At 41.4% G+C, this 22740-nt stretch overlaps 1 long non-coding RNA gene across 2 annotated transcripts in view; it reads right to left on the bottom strand.

Moving 5' to 3' along the window:
• Nucleotides 1–22740, bottom strand: part of LOC114019298 — a 96870-nt gene that overhangs the window by 55534 nt on the left and 18596 nt on the right. The window contains exons 2-4 of one of the 2 annotated variants that reach the window (XR_003564397.3): nt 21463–21704; nt 12776–12847; nt 9920–10274 (exon numbers count right to left, since the gene is read on the bottom strand). This is a non-coding gene — a long non-coding RNA (uncharacterized LOC114019298). Of the gene's footprint in view, nt 1–9919; nt 10275–12775; nt 12848–21462; nt 21705–22740 lie in introns of those variants that run through there. The other variant, XR_006289464.1, reaches the window with a different exon arrangement.

Here is a 22740-nt window from a genome sequence, read left to right as displayed (position 1 = left end):
GGATAGAAAGTTGGCTAGATTGTTGGGCTCAACGGGTAGTGATCAATGGCTCCATGTCTAGTTGGCAGCCGGTATCAAGTGGAGTGCCCCAAGAGTCGGTCCTTGGGCAGGTTTTGTTCAATATCTTCATAAATGAAGATGACTGGATGTGGAAGCTGTGGTATGTACATGATCCTGGAGGGGGCACCTGGTAAGAGTTTTGTCTGCATGAAGTGCCGTCTGATAGAGCTGATGGAGGAAAAGATCCGAGGTTTGGAGATGCAGGTGGAAAGTCTGGTAGAGTTTAGGAAGGGGTTTGAGCAGATTATGGAGCAAAGACATGAGGTATCTGAAGGGAAAAGCTCAGACTTGCAGATGGAAGCAGGACTAGGGAATTCTGAGGGGAGACTGGGTGAGGAAAGTGGTCAGTGGAAGCATGTGACTAAAAGAACTAGGCAGAGGAAAAGGCGGGCTAGTGAAGGAGAAATAGAGCTTAAGAATAGGTTTGCAGAGTTGGAAAATGAAGAAGGGGCTCAGCAGGTAGTCACTGAGGGTGACAGGGCAAGGAAGAAGAGAAGAGAGGTTAGTCCTATAGGAAAAGGGGAAGAGTTAATGGAGATTACACCAAATATGAGCCCCAATAGGATACAGGATGGGTTAAAAAGGATTACAAGGGAGAATGGGAATGGAAAGAACTTGCAGCCAGAGGGAACAGGGGATAGACTGGAGAATAGCACCGTCACTAGGAAAAGGCAGGTCTATGTGATTGGGGACTCTTTACTGAGAAGAATAGATAGGCCTGTAACCAGAGCTGATCCAGAAAATAGGAGGGTGTGCTGTCTTCCGGGTGCTAAGATACGGGATGTAGACCTGAGGTTGAAAAGGATTCTAAAGGGAGCGGGAAAGAATCCCCTAATTATCCTTCATGTGGGAACAAATGATACGGCTAGATTCTCGCTGGAAAGTATTAAGGGAGACTATGCTAGGCTGGGGAGGACGCTTAAGGAAATTGAGGCTCAGGTGATCTTTAGTGGGATTCTGCCTGTTCCTAGAGAAGGGCAACAAAGGTGTGACAAGATTATGACTATCAATAGATGGCTTAGGCAGTGGTGCTATAAGGAGGGCTTTGGGATGTATGGCCATTGGGAGGCATTCATGGATAGAGGACAGTTCTCTCGGGATGGACTTCATCTGAGTAGGGAAGGAAATAGACTTCTAGGATGGAGGCTGGCACAACTGATTAAGAGAGCTTTAAACTAGGAATTTGGGGGAGATGGTTGGGAGATGTCCAGGTAATCTCCACGCCAGAATTCAGCATAGAGTGGAAAGAAAATGAAGTAAGAGTGGATACAGCTGTAGGTAGGAGGAAGGGCAGTGTAGATACAAGTCTAATAGGTTATACTGGTAGTAAAATAACCGTGCCTAATAGGGTACAGAATGTGAGTGAGGCTAAACAGCAAAAATTAAGATGTTTATACACTAATGCAAGGAGCCTAGGTAACAAAATGGAGGAACTAGAGTTACTGGTGCAGGAAGTGAAACCAGATATCATAGGTATAACAGAGACCTGGTGGAATAGTAGTCATGACTGGGCTACAGGTATTGAAGGGTATGTGCTGTTTAGGAAAGACCGAAATAAAGGTAAAGGTGGTGGAGTAGCACTGTATATCAATGATAAGATAGAATGTAAAGAAATAAGAAGCGATGAAATGGGTATGACTGAGTCTGTCTGGGCAAAAATTAAATTGGGGAAGAAAACTATTAGAGCCTCCCCTGGGATAGTGCTTGGGGTGTGCTATAGACCGCCGGGATCTAATTTGGATATGGATAGAGCCCTTTTTAATGTTTTTAATAAAGTAAATACTAATGGAAACTGTGTGATCATGGGAGACTTTAACTTCCCAGATATAGACTGGAGGATGAGTGCTAGTAATAATAATAGGGCTCAGATTTTCCTAGATGCGATAGCTGATGGATTCCTTCAGCAAGTAGTTGCTGAACCGACTAGGGGGGATGCCATTTTAGATTTGGTCTTGGTGAGTAATGAGGACCTCATAGAGGAAATGGTTGTAGGGGATAATCTTGGCTCAAGTGATCATGAGCTAATTCAGTTCAAACTGAATGGAAGGATTAACAAAAATAAATCTGCGACTAGGGTTTTTGATTTCAAAAGGGCTGACTTTCAAAAATTAAGGAAATTAGTTAGGGAAGTGGATTGGACTGAAGAATTTATGGGTTTAAAGGTAGAGCAGGCCTGGGATTATTTTAAATTAAAGCTGCAGAAGCTATCGGAAGCCTGCATCCCAAGAAAGGGGAAAAAATTCATAGGCAGGAGTTGTAGACCAAGCTGGATGAGCAAGCATCTTAGAGAGGTAATTAAGAAAAAGCAGAAAGCATATAGGGAGTGGAAGAAGGGAGGGATCAGTAAGGCAAGCTACCTTATTGAGGTCAGAATATGTAGGGATAAAGTGAGACAGGCTAAAAGTCAAGTAGAGTTGGACCTTGCAAAGGGAATTAAAACCAATAGTAAAAGGTTCTATAGTCATATAAATAGGAAGAAAACAAAGAAAGAGGAAGTGGGACCGCTAAAAACTGAGGATGGAGTGGAGGTCAAGGATAATCTAGGCATGGCCCAATATCTAAACAAATACTTTGCCTCAGTCTTTAATAAGACTAAAGAGGATCTTAGGGATAATGGTAGCATGATAAATGGGAATGAGGATATGGAGGTAGACATCACCATATCTGAGGTAGAAGCGAAACTCAAACAGCTTAATGGGACTAAATCGGGGGGCCCAGATAATCTTCATCCAAGAATATTAAAGGAATTGGCACAAGAAATTGCAAGCCCATTAGCAAGAATTTTTAATGAATCTGTAAACTCAGGGGTTGTACCGTATGATTGGAGAATTGCTAACATAGTTCCTATTTTTAAGAAAGGGAAAAAAAGTGATCCAAGTAATTATAGGCCTGTTAGTTTGACATCTGTAGTATGCAAGGTCTTGGAAAAAATTTTGAAGGAGAAGGTAGTTAAGGACATTGAAGTCAATGGTAAATGGGACAAAATACAACATGGTTTTACAAAAGGTAGATCGTGCCAAACCAACCTGATCTCCTTCTTTGAGAAAGTAACAGATTTTTTAGATAAAGGAAACGCAATGGATCTAATTTACTTAGATTTTAGTAAGGCGTTTGATACGGTGCCACATGGGGAATTATTAGTTAAATTGGATAAGATGGGCATCAATAGGAAAATTGAAAGGTGGATAGGGAATTGGTTAAAGGGGAGACTACAACGGGTCCTACTGAAAGGTGAACTGTCAAGTTGGAGGGAGGTTACCAGTGGAGTTCCTCAGGGATCGGTTTTGGGACCAATCTTATTTAATCTTTTTATTACTGACCTGGGCACAAAAAGTGGGAGTGTGCTAATAAAGTTTGCAGATGATACAAAGCTGGGAGGTATTGCTAATTTAGAGAAGGATAGGGATACCATACAGGAGGATCTGGATGACCTTGTAAACTGGAGTAATAGGAATAGGATGAAATTTAATAGTGAGAAGTGTAAGGTCATGCATTTAGGGATTAATAACAAGAATTTTAGTTATAAGCTAGGGACGCATCAACTAGAAGTAACGGAGGAGGAAAAGGACCTTGGAGTATTGGTTGATCATAGGATGACTATGAGCTGCCAATGTGATATGGCTGTGAAAAAAGCTAATGTCGTCTTGGGATGCATCAGGAGAGGTATTTCCAGTAGGGATAAGGAGGTCTTAGTACCGTTATATAAGGCACTGGTGAGACCTCACCTGGAGTACTGTGTGCAGTTCTGGTCTCCCATGTTTAAGAAGGATGAATTCAAACTGGAACAGGTACAGAGAAGGGCTACTAGGATGATCCGAGGAATGGAAAACTTGTCTTATGAAAGGAGACTCAGGGAGCTTGGCTTGTTTAGCCTAACTAAAAGAAGGTTGAGGGGAGATATGATTGCTCTCTATAAATATATCAGAGGGATAAATACCAGAGAGGGAGAGGAATTATTTAAACTCAGTACCAATGTGGACACAAGAACAAATGGATATAAACTGGCCACTAGGAAATTTAGATTAGAAATTAGACGAAGGTTTCTAACCATCAGAGGAGTGAAGTTTTGGAATAGCCTTCCGAGGGAAGTAGTGGGGGCAAAAGATCTCTCTTGCTTTAAGATTAAACTCGATAAGTTTATGGAGGAGATGGTATGATGGGATAACATGGCTTTGGAGGTCAGACTAGATGATCATAATGGTCCCTTCTGACCTAAATATCTATGAATCTATGAATCTAAATGATCTGGAGGATGGTGTGGATTGCACCCTCAGCAAGTTTGCAGATGACACTAAACTGGGAGGAATGGTAGATACGCTGGAGGGTAGGGATAGGATACAGAGGGCCCTAGACAAATTAGAGGATTGGGCGAAAAGAAATCTGAGGTTCAGCAAGGACAAGTGCAGAGTCCTGCACTTATGATGGAAGAATCCAATGCACCGCTGCAGACTAGGGACCGAATGGCTTGGCAGCAGTTCTGCAGAAAAGGACCTAGGGGTTACAGTGGACAAGAAGCTGGATATGAGTCAACAGTGTGCCCTAGTTTCCAAGAAGGCCAATGGCATTTTGGGATGTATACGTAGGGGCATTGCCAGCAGATTGAGAGACGTGATCGTTCCCCTCTATTCGACATTGGTGAGGCCTCATCTGGAGTACTGTGTCCAGTTTTGGGCACCACACTACAAGAAGGATGTGGAAAAATTAGAAAGAGTCCAGCGGAGGGCAGCAAAAATGATTAGGGGACTGGAACACATGACTTATGAGGAGAGGCTGAGGGAACTGGGATTGTTTAGTCTCCGGAAGAGAAGAATGAGGGGGGATTTGATAGCTGCTTTCAACTACCTGAAACGGGGTTCCAAAGAGGATGGATCTAGACTGTTCTCAGTGGTAGCTGATGACAGAACAAGGAGTAATGGTCTCAAGTTGCAGTGGGGGAGATTTAGGTTGGATATTAGGAAAAACTTTTTCACTAGGAGGGTGGTGAAACACTGGAATGCGTTACCTAGGGAGGTGGTGGAATCTCCTTCCCTAGAAGTTTTTAAGGTCAGGCTTGACAAAGCTCTGGCTGGGATGATTTAGTCGGGGATCGGTCCTGCTTTGAGCATTGGGTTGGACTAGATGACCTCCTGATGTCCCTTCCAACCCTGATATTCTATGATTCTATGATTCTATGACAGGTTTCAGAGTAACAGCCGTGTTAGTCTGTATTCGCAAAAAGAAAAGGAGTACTTGTGGCACCTTAGAGACTAACCAATTTATTTGAGCATAAGCTTTCGTGAGCTACAGCTCACTTCATTGGATGCATACTGTGGAAAATACAGAAGATGTTTGTTTTTATACACACCTATTCTATGAGTTGTCTATGGAGGCTTATAGCTAAAGGTATAACATTCTAAATTACATAACAACAGTGCTACAGTAGATGAAGCGATACTGTCTAAACAACTACAGTAACAGGGGTTCCAAGGAACTGAAAGCTTTAGCTGCCCAAAATTATTGGAACTGTTGTGTACATATGCCATAATAAAAGGGTATGGATATGGTGGATGGTTCTGCAGCTATAGCAGATACAGATACACCAGGCGATCAGTTTAAATGGACAACAATTGAAAATGCAAACCCAGAATGTCTATCAGGACTTTGAACTCCTTCTTTTTCTGTAAGAACTAGTTTTCACAGACACCCACACCTCTGTCCCTCTCCTTCTGACATTTCTCTTCTTGATCTGTTAAACCTGTCCCACCTTTTGTATGAAACTTAAAACCTAAGGCCTGACCACTTGCGGTCACTGAAAATCACATGGCACTTTTTGCAAGAGTAGGGATCTTAAACCTCATGTCCTGACCAAATTCCAGTTTGAGTAACTATATTCAGGGGGCCTGTGTGGGGATTCCCTTAGGCCCAGCACACTTTGGGACATCTCTGCTCCATGGTATAGAGCTCAGAGCAACAGTACAGAGGGAGTGGGAGGAGAGCATCTTGGTCCAGCTGAGCCAGGTGAACCGAAGGGAGAGGGAAAGGAGAAAAGGAAGGAACTGAGTAAATTGCCTTGAAACCCCACCTCCTTGGATTGGAGGTAAAAGCAGAATGTCTCTTTGTTGCCTAGCTCACCTTTACCAACCCTTTGAGAGAAAATGGAAAGCAACTGCTGCCATCAAACAATAGAAAGGGGAGGGTGCAAGGTCTCTTGCAGAAAACCATTACAAATCAATGTGTCTTGGGCAGTTGGAGAGTACGGGAATCTTCAACACTCCCCCTAGGAACTGGGAAAGGAAAGAAGTCATCTTTCCTGCCTTTCTCAAGGGGAAATGTATCACCATATCTTTCCAGTGTGGTAGAGCAAGGGAGGGTGTGCTTAGAAAAATGCTAGATTGAAAGCACTCTGCCTGCCTAAAATTAGATCTTAAAATGTTGTTTTTCTCTTAAAATATAGGCAGCACTTTCCTTGGTCTTGTTACCACTGGCCAGATGGAATCGCACTGCTACTTCTCAGACTCATGAGGGCTGCTAAAATGTTCTTTATACAGAGTTTCATATTATGGTCCAAGTTCTGCTATCGTAAAGCTAAGACTTCCATGGTTCCAATGGGAGTTGCGTTGTATAACTGAGCGCACCATTTGGTCCCTGTCATAAATATAAAGGAAAGGGTAATCACCTTTAAATCCCTCCTGGCCAGAGGAAAAACCCTTTCACCTGTAAAGGGTTAAGAAGCTAGGATAACCTTGCTGGCACCTGACCAAAATGACCAATGAGGAGACAAGATACTTTCAAAGCTGGGGGGGGGGGGGAAGAAACAAAGGCTCTCTCTGTCTATGTGATGCTTTTGCTGGTAACAGAACAGGAATGGAGTCTTAGAACTTAGTAAGTAATCTAGCTAGATATGCGTTAGATTCTGTTTTGTTTAAATGGCTGATAAAATAGCTGTGCTGAATGGGATGGATATTCCTGTTTTTGTGTCTTTTTGTAACTTTCGGTTTTGCCTAGAGGGATTCTCTATGTGTTGAATCTGATTACCCTGTAAGGTATTTACCATCCTGATTTTACACAGGTGATTCTTTTACTTTTTCTTCTATTAAAATTCTTCTTTTAAGAACCTGATTGCTTTTTCATTGTTCTTAAGATCCAAGAGTTTGGGTCTGTGTTCACCTATGCAAATTGGTGAGGATTTTTATCAAGCCTTCCCCAGGAAAGGGGGTGTAGGGTTTGGGAGGATTTTGAGGGAAAGACGTTTCCAAGCGGGCTGTTTCCTGGTTATATATCTGTTAGACGCTTGGTGGTGGCAGCAATAAAGTCCAAGGGAAAAAGGAAAATAGTTTGTACCTTGGGGAAGTTTTAACCTAAGCTGGTAAAAATAAGCTTGGGGGTTTTTCATGCAGGTCCCCACATCTGTACCCTAGAGTTCAGAGTGGGGAAGGAACCTTGACAGTCCCTGAGAGCAGAATTTGGATTTTAGATTCCAAATGCATGTGGTATTTTATTCCCAGACAGAGCATGTTTGCGGCTGGTGATTTCTGCTGCTACTGCTGCTTAAGGTCATCATACATGCAAAATGTGTCTCAGTGGGCACTTGACAGTGACAATGTAGATAAATATTTTAATTTACATAAACATTGCCTTTACATTTCCAGAACTGTAGTAAATAGTCTCAAATCCCAGAAGCCATTTAGACCCGTCAAGTATCACATTGTTGGGGATTATTTTTGAATAAGGTTGATGTACTGCATTATTTCATTGGTCACAGTTCAGGTCTAGAGAATAAGTTACCATTTGTTTTGCAAATGGCTATGTACCCTCCTGCAATAAAAGAAAATCTAACTGGACAGGAACAAAGTGTGGAGAACAAATGGCTTTTAAAAACTATGAACAGCTCAGGAAATTTCCCTGAGCTTGCCACAAATCATTTAAAAAAATTAAATTACCCTCCACCTGCTAGTAAGCATGGAGAGTGGGCATTTAAAAAAAGACTCTGGACATTCACACTTAAATTGCTGTTGTCTTGTTGCATTCCATTGTCCGTACACATGGCCACCCTGGAAATACAGTTGCTTCCTGTTCTGAATGGGTCCTCTCCACCTGACAACAGGAATGTAAAGCTGTATTGTGTGGCTGCCCAAGACTGCAGTTCCCCAGAGGCACTTGGCCTCCACCTACCACAGTGGCACAGAGGCTAGTGGGGATGACACAGGGGAAAGAAAAACTATTGACACTAACATTGTATAAGATGAGGAACAATAGAGGCCCATTCAAGAACGGATGGTTTAGCCACAACAAATCCTGCATCTTGGCAGGGGATTAGACTAGATCAGTCGTTCTCAAAGCCGGTTCGCCGCTTGTTCAGGAAGAACCCCTGGCGCGCCAGACCGGTTTGTTTACTTGCCACGTCCGCAGGTTCGGCTGATTGAGGCTCCCACTGGCCGCGGTTTGCCGCTCCAGGCCAATGGAGGCTGCGGGAAGCGGTGCGGGCCCAGGGATGTGCTGGCCGCCCTTCCCACAGCCCCCATTGGCCTGGAGCGGTGAAACGCGGCCAGTGGGAGCCGCGATCGGCTGAACCTGCGGACGCGGCAGGTAAACAAACCGGTCCGACGCACCAGGGGCTTTCCCTGAACAAGCAGCGGACTGTCTTTGAGAACCACTGGATTAGGTGACCTTTGCGGTCCCTTCTAACCCTATGATTCCATAGAGATTTCAGTTCAGGGCTTTGATACCACAGAAATAAGCACCTTTGAAATAGCTGAGCTATTTTGGGGCAGATCCTTGAGTGGTGTCAATTTGAAGAGCTCCAGTTCATCCAGTAGAGGCTCTGACCCATAGTTTTCACAATACAGAACTCTGCAGGCACATGAATTGAGTGGTGTGCTTCACTAGTGCACTATGGCAACCGAACCCAGGGATAGTTTACGTTCTGTCCACTGTCCACTGTCCACACTGAAACATTATAGGTAACTAGATTCAAGTAGAACTGGTGCCGCTGAACTAGCAGCTAGTATAAATTCATTGGAGTGTAGCTGTCCTGCAGTGTCACATAAGGAGTTTAACGAACACAAGGACCTGCATTTTCTACTCAGGACAATGACTTCAAGTATCTAATTGCCAGTGAGAACTGCAGCATGATTTGGTGAAGTCTGCTGCTTTCCCATGCTGGTGACATGCTTTTGCAGAGCTTCATCTGCTGTACCCTAAGTGCAATTTGCAGCCACAGCAAAAGCATTATTGCTTGTAATGGAATAGAGAGCTCAGAGCTGTGCAGTGGACTCTGTGTACTTCCACAATTGCACTGTTAATGAATTAACTGCTTGAATGCATTCTGTAGTCCCCCAAACAATTATTTTAGCCTGTCATAGCAGATTGAAGTTGGCTAGTAACAAGTACAGCTTTCTGTGTAGTTTAATTCTGATTCAAGTCACTTACATTATGCATAGTATGGTTGTTTTCTTTGAGAGGGTCTCAAGTAATTTTGTCAGATATATTTCCATACTTGCACTTGGAGGTTCCCCAGGCATACCACCTTTGTGTATGTATGTCTGCGTGTGCTGTGTAGCCTAAATGTTCAAAAGTGACAAGTGAGTTTGGGTGTCCAACTTGAGACACTTTATAGGAGTTCGATTTTTAGAAAGGGCTGAGCAACTGACCTTTAAAAATCAGGTATCTCGGGGTGGGCACCCAAAATCACTAGTCACTTCTGCCAAATTCAGACCGTATGTAATCACAGCCCCGAATCATTCTGCTCTGTGTTGCGGCTGCACATTGGGTTTGAGAAAGATGCCTGGACTAGACCTACCAGGATACTTCTTCTTACTAGTAGGAGAGCATTCAGTCACCAGTGTGTGTTAATGATGTGTGTCTCGGGAGTTCAGCCAATCGTTTCACAAACTTTGCTGGTTTATTGTTGCACCAAGTCAAAACAATGTAACAAATACACAGAAATGGGAAAAGCCCTCAAATATTTAACATGTAAGTACTAAACTAGGCAACCTGCAGCAGGCTCCCAAGAAGTGAGTCCTTTGTCGTTAGGTTCTTGGCACTTCCGGGCCTTGAGTGCAAAAACTCCTTCTCAACTGCCATCACCTCATGGCTTTAATCTGCATCTAGCTGGCTTTTATAGTCCTGTAGATTCCGAACAAACTGGTACCTACTCTCTAAGCATGTCTTTCTCACCAAAACTGCCAGCCTCTTTCTGATTTTTCTTTCTATCCGAGCTGGGCTGTTCTACCCACCTGCAATGAGTAAACAAAATTAGACACTACAATCAGGGCTCCTCTGGAGACCCTGTGGTAGCTGCATAACTTCCCAGAGATTGTCTGGCTGGGTACTGTAAGTTCATTCTCTCTAGTAAAGTGTCAGAAAGCACTGGAATGCTCCAGAGTCATTTATACGCGTATTTTCTACTTTCCCCACTGAATGATGGGGCATGCGTCCAGTTACAAAGTTATACAGGGAAAAAATAATTCATGGCAGTATTACCATGTAAATTGTATAGGGAATATTGTGCCTTTCACAGGGTAATTCCCATAAAAACAGGGGTTCTCTAACTGGGGGTCACAAGTTTTCAGTTTCCACCCCAACCCCCACTTCACCTACAGCATTTATAATAGTGTTAAATATAAAAAAGAATGTTTTTAATTTATAAGGGGGGGGGTCGCATTCAGAGGCTTGCTGTGTGAAAGGGGTCACCAGTACAAAAGTTTGAGAACCACTTCATTAAAATGAATCTCCTATAGGAACATATTGTAAATATATTTTAATCTCTTTATCTATAAATTGTCTGGAAAACCCTTAGCGCAGACACAGCAAGATGCACTTGTTTGATGCTCAGAAATCAAAGGTTCCTTATCATGCTCGTAAAACTTTTTTAATGTTATATAATCCACATCATAGGCCGCTAGGGTGCTGGTCAATGTAAACCATTAAAATCAATATTTAAACAAAATTGGGTCAAGTAACCAGCTGGTCAAAATGGCTAAGGAAAAGAGAAACTAAGAAAGGAAGGGTTGTTCAGAAAGGGAAGATAAAATGTCAGGGATTAACTGATCTAATTAAGAAGACCTTACACTGAGTCCTGAAAAGCTACTAGGATTCTGGTTATTGATATAAGTGGTGGTACTAGCTTGTGTCTAATGAACAGTTGTGACAATATGAGAGCAGAGCTCAATGGGCTGAAAGAGAGCGTAGGCAAATCACAATATCCTAGTGCCAATCATGTATTTGCATAGACCAGTGAGTGTACTGAATGAGCACTCTGTCAGTGGCCACACTGATTCTTTTGGCATGCCCACAAGCAAACTGGGAAGTGGAAAGTGAAACCAGACAAAATTACATGATGCCAAAATAGAAAGAAGCTCCTGCTTTGTGCTTTCATACCCCAGGATCTCTCCAGAGCTGCTCTGGAAATGCACATGAGAAGAGGCCGTCAGTGATTTTCAGATACCTCTCATATTTTCTCTAGCCCGTTTCTGTGGCAGGCACACTTTCTGTATTTGGCTGGTCTGCCAATAGCCAGCTTAACACTTCTAAGAGAGAGAACACTGAAATGGATCAACATATCCTGGAGTTGCAGGATGCCCTTCAGCATGACCCAGTTTGTATTGTGCTATTCCAGAGAAGTGTTGTTGCCTTACACTCTCAGTATTCATTATTTATCAATGGCAAACAAATAATAAAACAAGTTTTATCCTACTGCTGACACAAATCTATGAGCTGCTGCATGCAATCAATTCTCAGACTATGTGTCACCTGACAAAAGTTCCCCATAAACAGGGGCCGATTCAGGAACCTCACAGAGAGCCTGAAAGCATGGTATTGCTAAGCCACTTCGTGGATTTCTCAGACTAACTTTTCTAGATTTACCAAGCCTTCTCAAATAACCTTTGGCTGCAAACTGAACGTTTGTAATGTGGGTGGCATAAAGGGCAAACTTCATTGGAATGATTACCCACTTGCCAGGAATCCCAGGGACTGCACCTAATTTGCATATTTTAATTGCATAGCCGTTCCAAAACAAAGAAAGCAAACCGGAGTCAAAATGGGTTGTTCCTTTCCTGAAAGTCAGATTTTAATAAGACTGAATATTTTTATCCAATTATCTTGATTCCCTGTCCCCAACTATGCAATGTCAGTCACTCCTGCAAAGAAAATAATTTTTAGATATGTAACCTGTCCTTCCCCTATTATGAGCTGCACTACTATCTTAAGGATAGTGAAGGTGGCCTTGCTGCATGTTACCAAAAAGCTGATTGTGTGGTATCTTCTAACTTTTGTGGAAGCAGGAGGTATCTGGGAATGTCACAAGATTTCCAGCCCAATTTTGCATACACACGAAGCATCTGAACTTCAGGGTACTTATCCAAACTGAACTTCTGAACCTTAAGAGGTGTTGCTTTCAAATGCTGCCTCTTGGGAGCATCACAGGTCCTATAGTGATATTAGGTCCTATAGTGATATTAGGTCTTTCTCCCCCATATACAATTTACCCCACTGTTCTATAATTTCTTTAGTACAGCATAATAGGTTTAATCCTTAAAACCCCTTTCGCTCAAGAATATCACATTTTAACATAAGCTGTCTGCTATGGATTTAAATATATTGTATGATCAACAGATTTTGAGGTAGTCCTATTTATTACCACATACAACAATTCAGAGTATATCGCCATGTAAATTGCAGTTTTACATATAATGACTATAATTTGCCTTCAAGGGGTAAATAGCAGTGTACTTACATTAGACCATGGCACTCAGCTATGTAGGCCTTGCTCAGCAAAACTCTCACTGATGTCAAAAGGGAGTGTTAACTGAAAAAGGATTTTAAGATTAAACCACAAATAAATAGCTGATAGTTGCCTTTCATTTGTATGGAAGTTGTCTGACCATTGTAGAAATAAGATTTAAGACTAAAATTAATAGTAAATAGATGTATAAATTATAGTGATGATACACAGAAAAATACCAAGTGTCAAGATTTCCGTTTCAAACACTATTGTTATTGTAGTGCTTTTACAATGGATTGTCCTGAAACTTGGTTATTGTGAGGGGAATGTGCCTGTTGAGGAAATTAGCTTTTAGTCTTGTTTTGTTTCTTAAACTTGGCAGTCATGGGAGTCTAAAAACTCTTAATTAAAATCAGTTGGGATATTAAGAGGAAAACAATAGGACAACAAGTCAAACAAGCTGGAGGAGAGAAAACACAAAGGCAAAGGGGAACTTTCAAACAGTTATGCCAGACAACTCTGTCTAACATTAATGCGAGTCACATGGGCAGTGCTTTGAAAAATGCAGGAGAGAAGAAAATACATCATTTAAATAAATTCTGCAGACTTCCAAGCTAACCTGTTCATTTAGTCGAAAACAAGGAGGATATGGGTTCTATGAAGTTGCTGGACAGTATCGCTGCTGTAATTTATTAAAAGGAAGGTTTATTTTACCTCAGTTATGTTTGTTGTATGTTAAATATTGTGCCACTGTGTGACTGTCCTTCTGAAACCATGCAGAAATCTCGTGATTTTGTTGCACATTCAAAATGTAGCCCAGGTTTGCTGAAAAATTCATCAGCCTTTTGACTGAATCTTAACCTTGTTTCTAGGTAAACCTGAGGACTCAGATGAAAATTGGGATTTATGCCTGAACTTCTGGGTTTGTCCAAATCCTAAATACAATATAGGATTATGATCCCCTGTGAACCAAAACCAATGAGCATCACTGAGTTAGCACAGCATTTGCTAAGTAAGGCTTGAATCAATTCAAACACATTACTCTTATTTCATAATATATAGTGGATAAGATGTGTGAGAGAAGCAGGAGTAAAACCATGTCTCCATCACAAAGATTGTTGTTATCTACGCCATTAGAGGTCTTGCAAGCAAGCTACTTAATCTCTCTGTGTTCCTGACATGTAAAATGAGCCTAATATTAATGATTTGGGTCCCAATCCTGTAAACCTTTATGGCGTGTTCTAAAGCCAATTGACATCAATGGGTTGGGCGCTACCAAATCCACAGCCTTGAAAAACGCATCACAGACTGTGAAATCTGGTTTCCCCCATGTAATTGGGGGGTGGCGGTATTGCCACCCTTAGTTCTGTGCTGCCTGCAGAGCTGGGCGGCTGAAAAGCGGTGGCTGCTGGCCAGGCTAGCCCAGAAGGCAGCACCGCCACCAGCAGCAGTGCAGAAGCAAGGGTGGCATGGTATGGTATTGCCACCCTTACTTCTCTGCTACTGCTGGCATCAGCACTGCTTTCAGAGCTGGGTTCTTGGCCAGCAGCTGCCACCCTCCGGCCCCCAGCAGCTGCCACCCTCCGGCCAGAAGTAAGGGTGACAATACTGCCACTCCCCTACAGTAGCCTTGCGACTGCCCCCCGGTGACCAACTATTCGGGTTGGGACCCCCACGGGTACAACACAGTGAAATTTAAGATTTTTTAAATGCTATCACAGTGAAATTTACCAAAATGTACCTTAAATTTGGTAGGGCCCTATCAATGGGATTTTAGGACTCCCTTTGAAGTTAATGTGACTACTCAAGTGAATGTGGCTTTGTCACATGAATAAGGGTTAAAGGACATTGCTAATTAGTTAGATGTAGATCTGGGAATGACTCTGGTTTTGTTTAACTTTTCAATTTACTCTGCAAACTAGACTAAACAGGCTGTTTTTGGAGCAAAGAAATGCCTAAACCTACAGTGTTTTTTTACCCTTTCCATATTACTTGGCTTTGTTCATGCTCTAGTGTAGTGTCAATCTTGGAATCCAACCAAGCAAAAGTAGGTGTCCTACTTTTTGCCTCTGAAATTCTGGTCATACTGTGGCTACAGCTATACATTTAGCACCCAGAGCGAAGTCTCAGTATTTATTTATAAATGTATAGTATTTATTTCAATATTTTAAAAATTAAATTACAAGGCTAAGAAAGAAAACGTGGATTTTCCCCCAAACATCAGCATAAAATGTTGCATAAAGAAAAGAAAGAATTATTCTGTATAGGATAGATTGTTAGGTCTAGTGAAAGCGAATAAAGAGTGAATCATAACATTATCAAAGCATGAATGCTTCCTTATTTGGTGGTCATGCAATAATATTAAAAAGCAAAATATGGGAGTTTCTCTGATTTGAAGAACAGGGTCGTTATTATCTGTGTTGCAAGTACAGCCACTTATTCTTGTGCCAATAAATTTTTTTCAAAACAGTTTAGTACTAGAGTAATTATACAAAAAGGCAAATATTAATGTTTTTAGATAGATGGATCCGGTTGTTTAATAAGTTTCTGCTGTGCAAACATATGTAGCCTTAATATTTTTCCTTTCCTGTAAAGAAATGTAACAGGAGCTACCTGATCTAGTGGTACTGGGTAAAAGTAAACTGGTACCAAACATTTACTGAGAATGCTGCTCCTAAAAAATCCTACCCCATCATCTGGGATATGGCACTGTCTATCTTGCAATTCTGTAATCTGTCCTCACTCTGCTTCGGCAAGGCCAGTACATGTATTGGTTTTGTGATCTACAGTGAAAGAATACTGGAGGAAGTGAAGGAGGAGGGGCAGTTCTGTGGTTAGGGCACATGACGGGGTGCTACAGACTTACGGACATATCTTTAAAAGTATTTAAATGTCTTAAAATACAGATAGGTGCATAAGATTTTCCATTGCACTCAATGGGAGTTAGGCACCTGTGTGCTTTTGAAAATATTGTTAGGTGCCTATCTCTTTAGGCATTTAAATATCTTTTAAAAATCTAGCCCTTGATTTTTCTGTGCTTTAGTTCCCTCCACTGTAATCTGGGGATAGAAATATTTACCTTCCTCACAAGTGAATAAGGCTTAACTCGTATTTTACCAAATTCTTTAATGAATATCCAGTCAGCTTCCAGAACCCATCAGGGTTAAATAATCTGTCTCCAGAATGGCAAACATCTGCCCTCCTAAACTCTGGAGGGACTTAACCTCCAATCTTTCCCAAATTTCTATGCTGGCTCCAATTTCATGGGCTCGTACACTATAAGAAAACAAAGAGAGAGAATGGATGGTACAGGCTACTGGCAAAGTTTTACACAGCTTTTCACTTCAAGTCCAGAGCAGTATTGACTGCATGTTTTTACTATCAGATGGCTGGTTGGTGGCCTGGGGGTGGGGGACTTGATTTCAGAGTAGTTGCTACTAAAAAGGCAACAAAACTATCACTGCTGTTGACATTAATTGGCAACCTGCTGGGCAGTTTCAGTAAAGTGGCCAAAGGACTGAATCAGAAGATAAAGTTGCAGGGGAAGAAATGGACTGATACTGTATTACTTGAGAAACAATTGCAACCATATAATTCAAGATCACACAGTAGTGGAAAGAGGCAAAGTTAAGGCAGTACAGGTAACTTTAACTGCTTAACCATGCAACCTAATCATTCTCTTAAAGTAGCAATTGTGTGGATTCATAGTCTAAACGTTTTGCATTGAATCAGTTTCTTAATAGGGGAGGTCCACCCCAAAATCCTGGGTCAAAGAACCCCAGAGCTTTGGGGAGAATTGGGTCTTGATCCCAGCTTTGTGGCTTAGACCCGTCTCAATATTTCATTCAATCATTTTAGAACAGCTCTGTTTTAGAAACTGGGCTCAACTGCTTTAGAAGATTTTTTTCAAAAACAAAATAAATATCCCTTAAAGCAGATTTCAGAGTAACAGCCATGTTAGTCTGTATTCGCAAAAAGAAAAGGAGTACTTATGGCACCTTAGAGACTAACCAATTTATTTGAGCATAAGCTTTCGTGAGCTACAGCTCACTTCATCGGATGCATACTGTGGAAAGTGTAGAAGATCTTTTCATACACACAAAGCATGAAAACTGTGTCCCTTGTAGTGGTGAAGAGAGAGGACTCAGTTGCAATGGGAGTCTTTATCGAAGCTGCTGGACATACACACCCTCTGTGTAGCATCCTGGCCTTCTTCACAGGAGTGAATTTCATCAGGTCTGAGAACAGTAGCCTTCTCCACACAGCTTCATGAATCAGAAGTTTGCCTAAATCCTGGCCTGGATTCTGCAATCATGGAATGGATTACTGACTACCCAGGTCAGTATTGTGTGTGTGTGTGTCTAAGAGATGTTTGACGGAGTTATAAGCTCTGGGGACCAAGCCCAACTCTCTGCAGGCTCACTGCCTGGTTACTGATTGATCGACTGAGGCATCATCCACAACATTAAGCAAATACACAACAGACAACACATTTGAATGATTTTAGTTTAGCTTAGACATATTATAAAACAAGGCTTTGGTCATCTGAAGTGTGCACTATTGCCCAGAAATGCATTACCCGAAAGGCAACTGCTGTTCTAAAATGTAAACTTAAATTTTTTTAAACAAGAAAAATCAAGAAAACGTGGTGATGTGGTACATCTGGCTGGGCATTGTGTTAGAGACGTTGCAATTTCAATAGCTGACCCAAAAGCTCCATTTCTATTGAAAAGTTCTTAAATTATTTAATAATTTTTGATTAAAATCTAAACCCATTTGACTTCTGCTTCAAAGCTCCTTGTTAGACAACAGTGTAATGCAGACAGATGATTCAACAACCTTCATTATGGCTGTCTCTGTTTGCCATCTAGTTTGATTTATGTGTTACCTCTTCCAGATTGTAGACATATAGTTTCCCTCACACCATATGCAAATTAGAGAAAATAGAAGGATGCAGTATGGTGTAGTGAGGCAGGATGTCAAGACACAGTAAACTTTTAAAAAAACAACATCAAATGAAAGGCCTTAGCATAATGAAAAGGAATCTTGTGGTGACTGTAAAGGATTCTGACATATGTCCTTTACCCATGTGAACAAAAATACTTAGTCTGAAAAGCCCATGGAGATCTGTGTGACCAATTTCCAGACAGGGGGAAAAAAATCCTTCCAGAAAATAAGAAAAAAAGCTGTTTGCACTGCAACAAATGCCTACAGTATTGACATGAATTATGAAATTGCTGGCTGTGACTCATCAGCCTTAATAAATGGAATGAACTGGAAATGGAGCAAATCCTTTTTCTCGTGGTGAAAACTGCTTGAGTTTACATTTTTGCTCAGAAAAAGGGCTTCTACTGAACAAACCTGTCTGTCACTGTATTGTTATCCAGTGGAAAGGGGAGAGACATTCATTGTTAGGGAAAGAAGATGGGAGAGTGGGATTTTGTGAAACTTTCAGAACTTTGCAGAAAGCTCTAAAAGAAGTGTGGGTTTTTTTGTAAAATTTATTTTGAAATTTAAGATTTTTGGGAAAAATCCAATCTACATTTCTCTACTCTGCCTGCAGAGAAAGTGTTCAGAAGACTGCAACAAAAAGCAAGGCTCCTCCCTCTTACTGATAGAGGACAGATGTCCATCATTCCTAAAATCATCATCTCATGTGGAGCCAATTGCTACCCTTGTTGCCAAGTTTCAGCAGAGTGGCCAAGGACAGAGTAGTCTTTACTTTGATGGGGTGTACAAACATCTCACTGGCTCAGGGCAGGAAGGGGATAATGGTTTGCTTCTCTCCCCACCCCCCACCCCTCAAAAAGGGCTATAGCTGGCTCTGCCCTATAGCATGTGGAGATTAAGATACTGTGATGGTAAAATCCAGATGAGTTTACCAGGAGATCTGGTGCCCACAGCCACGAGTGCTGTCCTGTAGATGCCATCTCAAAGGCCCTATGCTAAAGTGATCCCTCCTCCACTACGGGTTAGCTGGAGTTGACTTTCCACAACTCAGCATGCTGTTCCTGAGTCAGCCAGCTGAGTCAGGGATAACTTACGCAACAAGAATCTCTCCATTCTCCTCAGGGCTGAGTGCCCTACACTGACAGTCAGGTTAGTCTATTCTAGTGCAGAAAGTGAAGGGATATTTATTTTAAAAGACTGACCTAAAAATTCCAGTTGAGATGATGCTGTTTCCAAGGCTGTCTTGGTTTAGAGAAAAAAGAAGCCAGAGATGCACATTCACATTGTTAGGGTAATTACTAGATTGCTCGATGCCAACTCTGTCCACATATTTATTCAAGTGACACCATCATAGGACCTAATCACATTAGCCACACCATCAGGGGCTCGTTCACCTGCACATCTACCAATGTGATATATGCCATCATGTGCCAGCAATGCCCCTCTGCTGTGTATATTGGCCAAACCGGACAGTCTCTACGCAAAAGAATAAATGGACACAAATCTGACATCAGGAATCATAACATTCAAAAACCGGTAGGAGAACACTTCAACCTCTCTGGCCACTCAGTAGAAGATTTAAGGGTGGCAATTTTGCAACAGAAAAGCTTCAAAAACAGATTCCAATGAGAAACTGCTGAGCTTGAATTAATATGCAAACCAGATACCATTAACTTGGGTTTGAACAGAGACTGGGAGTGGCTGGGTCATTACACATATTGAATCTATTTCCCTAAAGTTAAGTATCCTCACACCTTCTTGTCAACTGTCTAAATGGGCCATCCTGATTATCACTACAAAAGTTTTTTTCTCCTGCTGATAATAGCTCATCTTAACTAATTAGCCTCTCATAGTTTGTATGGCAACTTCCAACTTATCTGTATGTATATATATATCTTCTTACTATATGTTCCATTCTATGCATCCGATGAAGTGAGCTGTAGCCCACGAAAGCTTATGGTCTCATAAATTTGTTAGTCTCTAAGGTGCTACAAGTACTCCTGTTCTTTTTGCGGATACATACTAACACGGCTGCTACTCTGAAACCTATTAGATTGAAATGGCCATTTGCTTTTCTGTGTTCTGATTCTTTTTCATTTTTTCCCTTACAAAATGGCAGCATCAAGTACACAAAAGATGAGTTCAGTTCCAAGAACACAGGTATGTCTTCATGCTATTTATGGCATGCATGGTGGAAAAAAATACATCACTCACTAATGCTAACATTTGTCTGGCCTCAAAGTACAGAGAGTAGATAGAGTGGGTGGACCTCACCAGTATGACAGAACACAAAGTATAGAAGAATTACTAAGAAAGTCATAGAAGAGCAAGGGAGTGAATAAATATGGTCAGAAAAATCCCTATACCTTCTTCCCCATTACTGATTCAATATAGCCCAAATCTGGTTGTACTTTTCAGTAGCAATAAGCCTTTTCAGAGCGCATTGAGAGATGTATTTTAGTTCAAAAAGCCATTAACTGATGATTTCCAATGCATCAGAATAATTCTGTTCATGACCATAAAGGACCAGTATAGGGCAACACCAGCAAGCTAGTAATTAATCCAAGTGAACGGAGCAAGTTAAGTACTGGGAGAAAAACAAAAATAAAAAGCAAGCTGTTACTTATTCTGAACCATTAATGTGTAATTTTCAGGCCATATACAGTCATCAGTTTTCAAGCTGGCCTCCTCTTTGAATTCAACACTGGCAGCGCAGAGGGAAAGGGGCAACACTAAAAAAGACAAAGATAGATAGGGCCTGATATGAAGCCCATTGAAGCAAACAGAAAGTCTCCCATTGATGGATTTTGGATCAGATCCATAACTATCAAGGAACAGATACAAATACAGAATATTCTATATATGTACTTGCCATATTATATCTTGGGTTTTGGGGAAATAATCTCTTAAATTGCAGCACTGGAAAAGCACCTGTATATTACAACAGTTGCAAACTGTGTGTGTGGAGGAGAGAGAGGCAGGGGCTGAGGCATATGACTTATTTGTACTCAAAAGAAAGACTTACACTAAAATAAATGTTTTCAATAGAGTCATCCAATATTTGCTATCTTTTTGCTGAAGCAGAATATGGAGTGCCTCCATGAAAGGGCCTGGAGGTTAAATCAACTATTCTTAGTCAAATACCTAGGAATTAAACCTTCCGGTTGCTTCTGCACACAGCAGATCTGTCCTTCAGTTTTCCCTTGGGTTTAATACCTCATGCCAGATGATTTCTTTGCACTTTGTACTTCTAAAAACCCAAGCAAATAAAAAAAAAAGATTATTGAATGTTAGATGTGCAGTTTTGCTAGGATTCATGTGGTTTGCTCATCTCTACAAATTAGTTTTCCAGAATAGTTTCTGAGATACAAGGTAATATTCATGTTGATATATGAGCCTCCAGTACAGCAGTGAGCACCCAGCATGACTTGTTACACAGCTGTTTTAAAAAGTCATGTTTTGAAACATTTTTTTATTTGCAACATTCATGGAGGAAGATATTCAACTTAACATTTGGTGCCTGGCAATGGGATAACTAGGAAGCAGGTTCCGTTTCTAAAGGAATGATGGGAGTAGACTTCTGCTCTACATCTGGACCTTACTTTAAACTAGTTGATACTGGGATTTTATCTAACTTTCATTAAATTTCAAATATTACAAGGATTGCTTTAAAAATTATTTTTGTGTGAAAAGTAGAGCAGTTTGGATGCTTTATTCTAAAAGTTTCTGTTTACCAACATGTAACTTACCTGTAGCATATGGCCCAGATAATTTCAAAGCTAACCTGGATGGAGAGAAATAGTTTTCACAGTCCAAGTGCACAATGGTGAAGTATGAAATACACTTCGCGTTGTACTCATGTCAATGGCAGGACTCCCAATCCATCCCTAATTTGGAGCCAATTCTCCACAGTGCCGAGCACTTCCGTGCAGGATCAGGTCTTTGAAGAGGTGAAGCTCCAACATATCAAATCAAATGAAGATCTTCAGGACTAGAGAAGAGCACAGCTAGGTTTAGAACACAACCTGTGTTACGCTAACACTCGCTTCCCCTCCCCTGCCCTCCAATGTTTGTAGACAGATGTTCAAAGTTTGAAAAAATTTTACTTTAGCACACAAAGTACCATAACTTTTGAAAACAGTGCTAGTTCCCGGCTTCTGAGTTCAATAAATAATCAAGGACAAAGAGATGAACAGGTTAAAGTGGGGGAAGAACAAAATGGAAAAATACCCAATGCCAACCAAACCCACAAACGTAATGCCTCCTGTGTAATAATAATAATAATAATAATAATAATTAATAATAAAGCCAGGAGAGAGGGAGAGCTGCAGTGGAAACAACAGGGACAAGAAAAGGAGTACTTGTGGCACCTTAGAGACTAACCAATTTATTTGAGCATAAGCTCACGAAAGCTTATGCTCAAATAAATTGGTTAGTCTCTAAGGTGCCACAAGTACTCCTTTTCTTTTTGCGAATACAGACTAACACGGCTGTTACTCTGAAACAGGGACAAGGGCATTCCCTTTAATTGCAGTATGTGACTGTGTATGAAGTCAAACCACCCTAAAAAGTTTCCGTCTTCAGGAGGTCCAATTTAGCCATAATCTCTTCCTGCCCATAGTCTTCAGGATGTGACCTATTTATTTCCTGTTGGCTTGTTTCTAGATGCTAGGGGGAGGTACAGGGGAGCATTCTCCCCTTGCACTCTGTATACACTGTGCTGGGCAAAGGGACAAGTGCAATTTCTGCACTCAAGGGAATGCAGTGACTGCTTCTTCTACGCACCCTGAGGGACAAATAACCTCAGAGGGGGAGGTGGGACCGGCTCTGTTTTGCACCAGCCAGCAGAGTTGGCAGACCAAAGAGCGGGTACCAGGCTGTACCATCCTAAAGGATGATACCGGTTGCCAGCTCCTGCTTGAATAGCCCACCTCTGCACACACACCTTGCAGGCCACAGCCTTAAAAGCACAATCCAGCCCTGAGAACTGAGACTTTGTGTATCCAAGGGATAGATTTCCAAAGGAA

The sequence above is a fragment of the Chelonia mydas genome, chromosome 3, assembly GCF_015237465.2.
Source record: "Chelonia mydas isolate rCheMyd1 chromosome 3, rCheMyd1.pri.v2, whole genome shotgun sequence".
In the NCBI taxonomy this organism is placed as follows: Eukaryota; Metazoa; Chordata; order Testudines; family Cheloniidae; genus Chelonia; species Chelonia mydas.
This window is presented reverse-complemented; position numbering and strand designations above follow the sequence as displayed.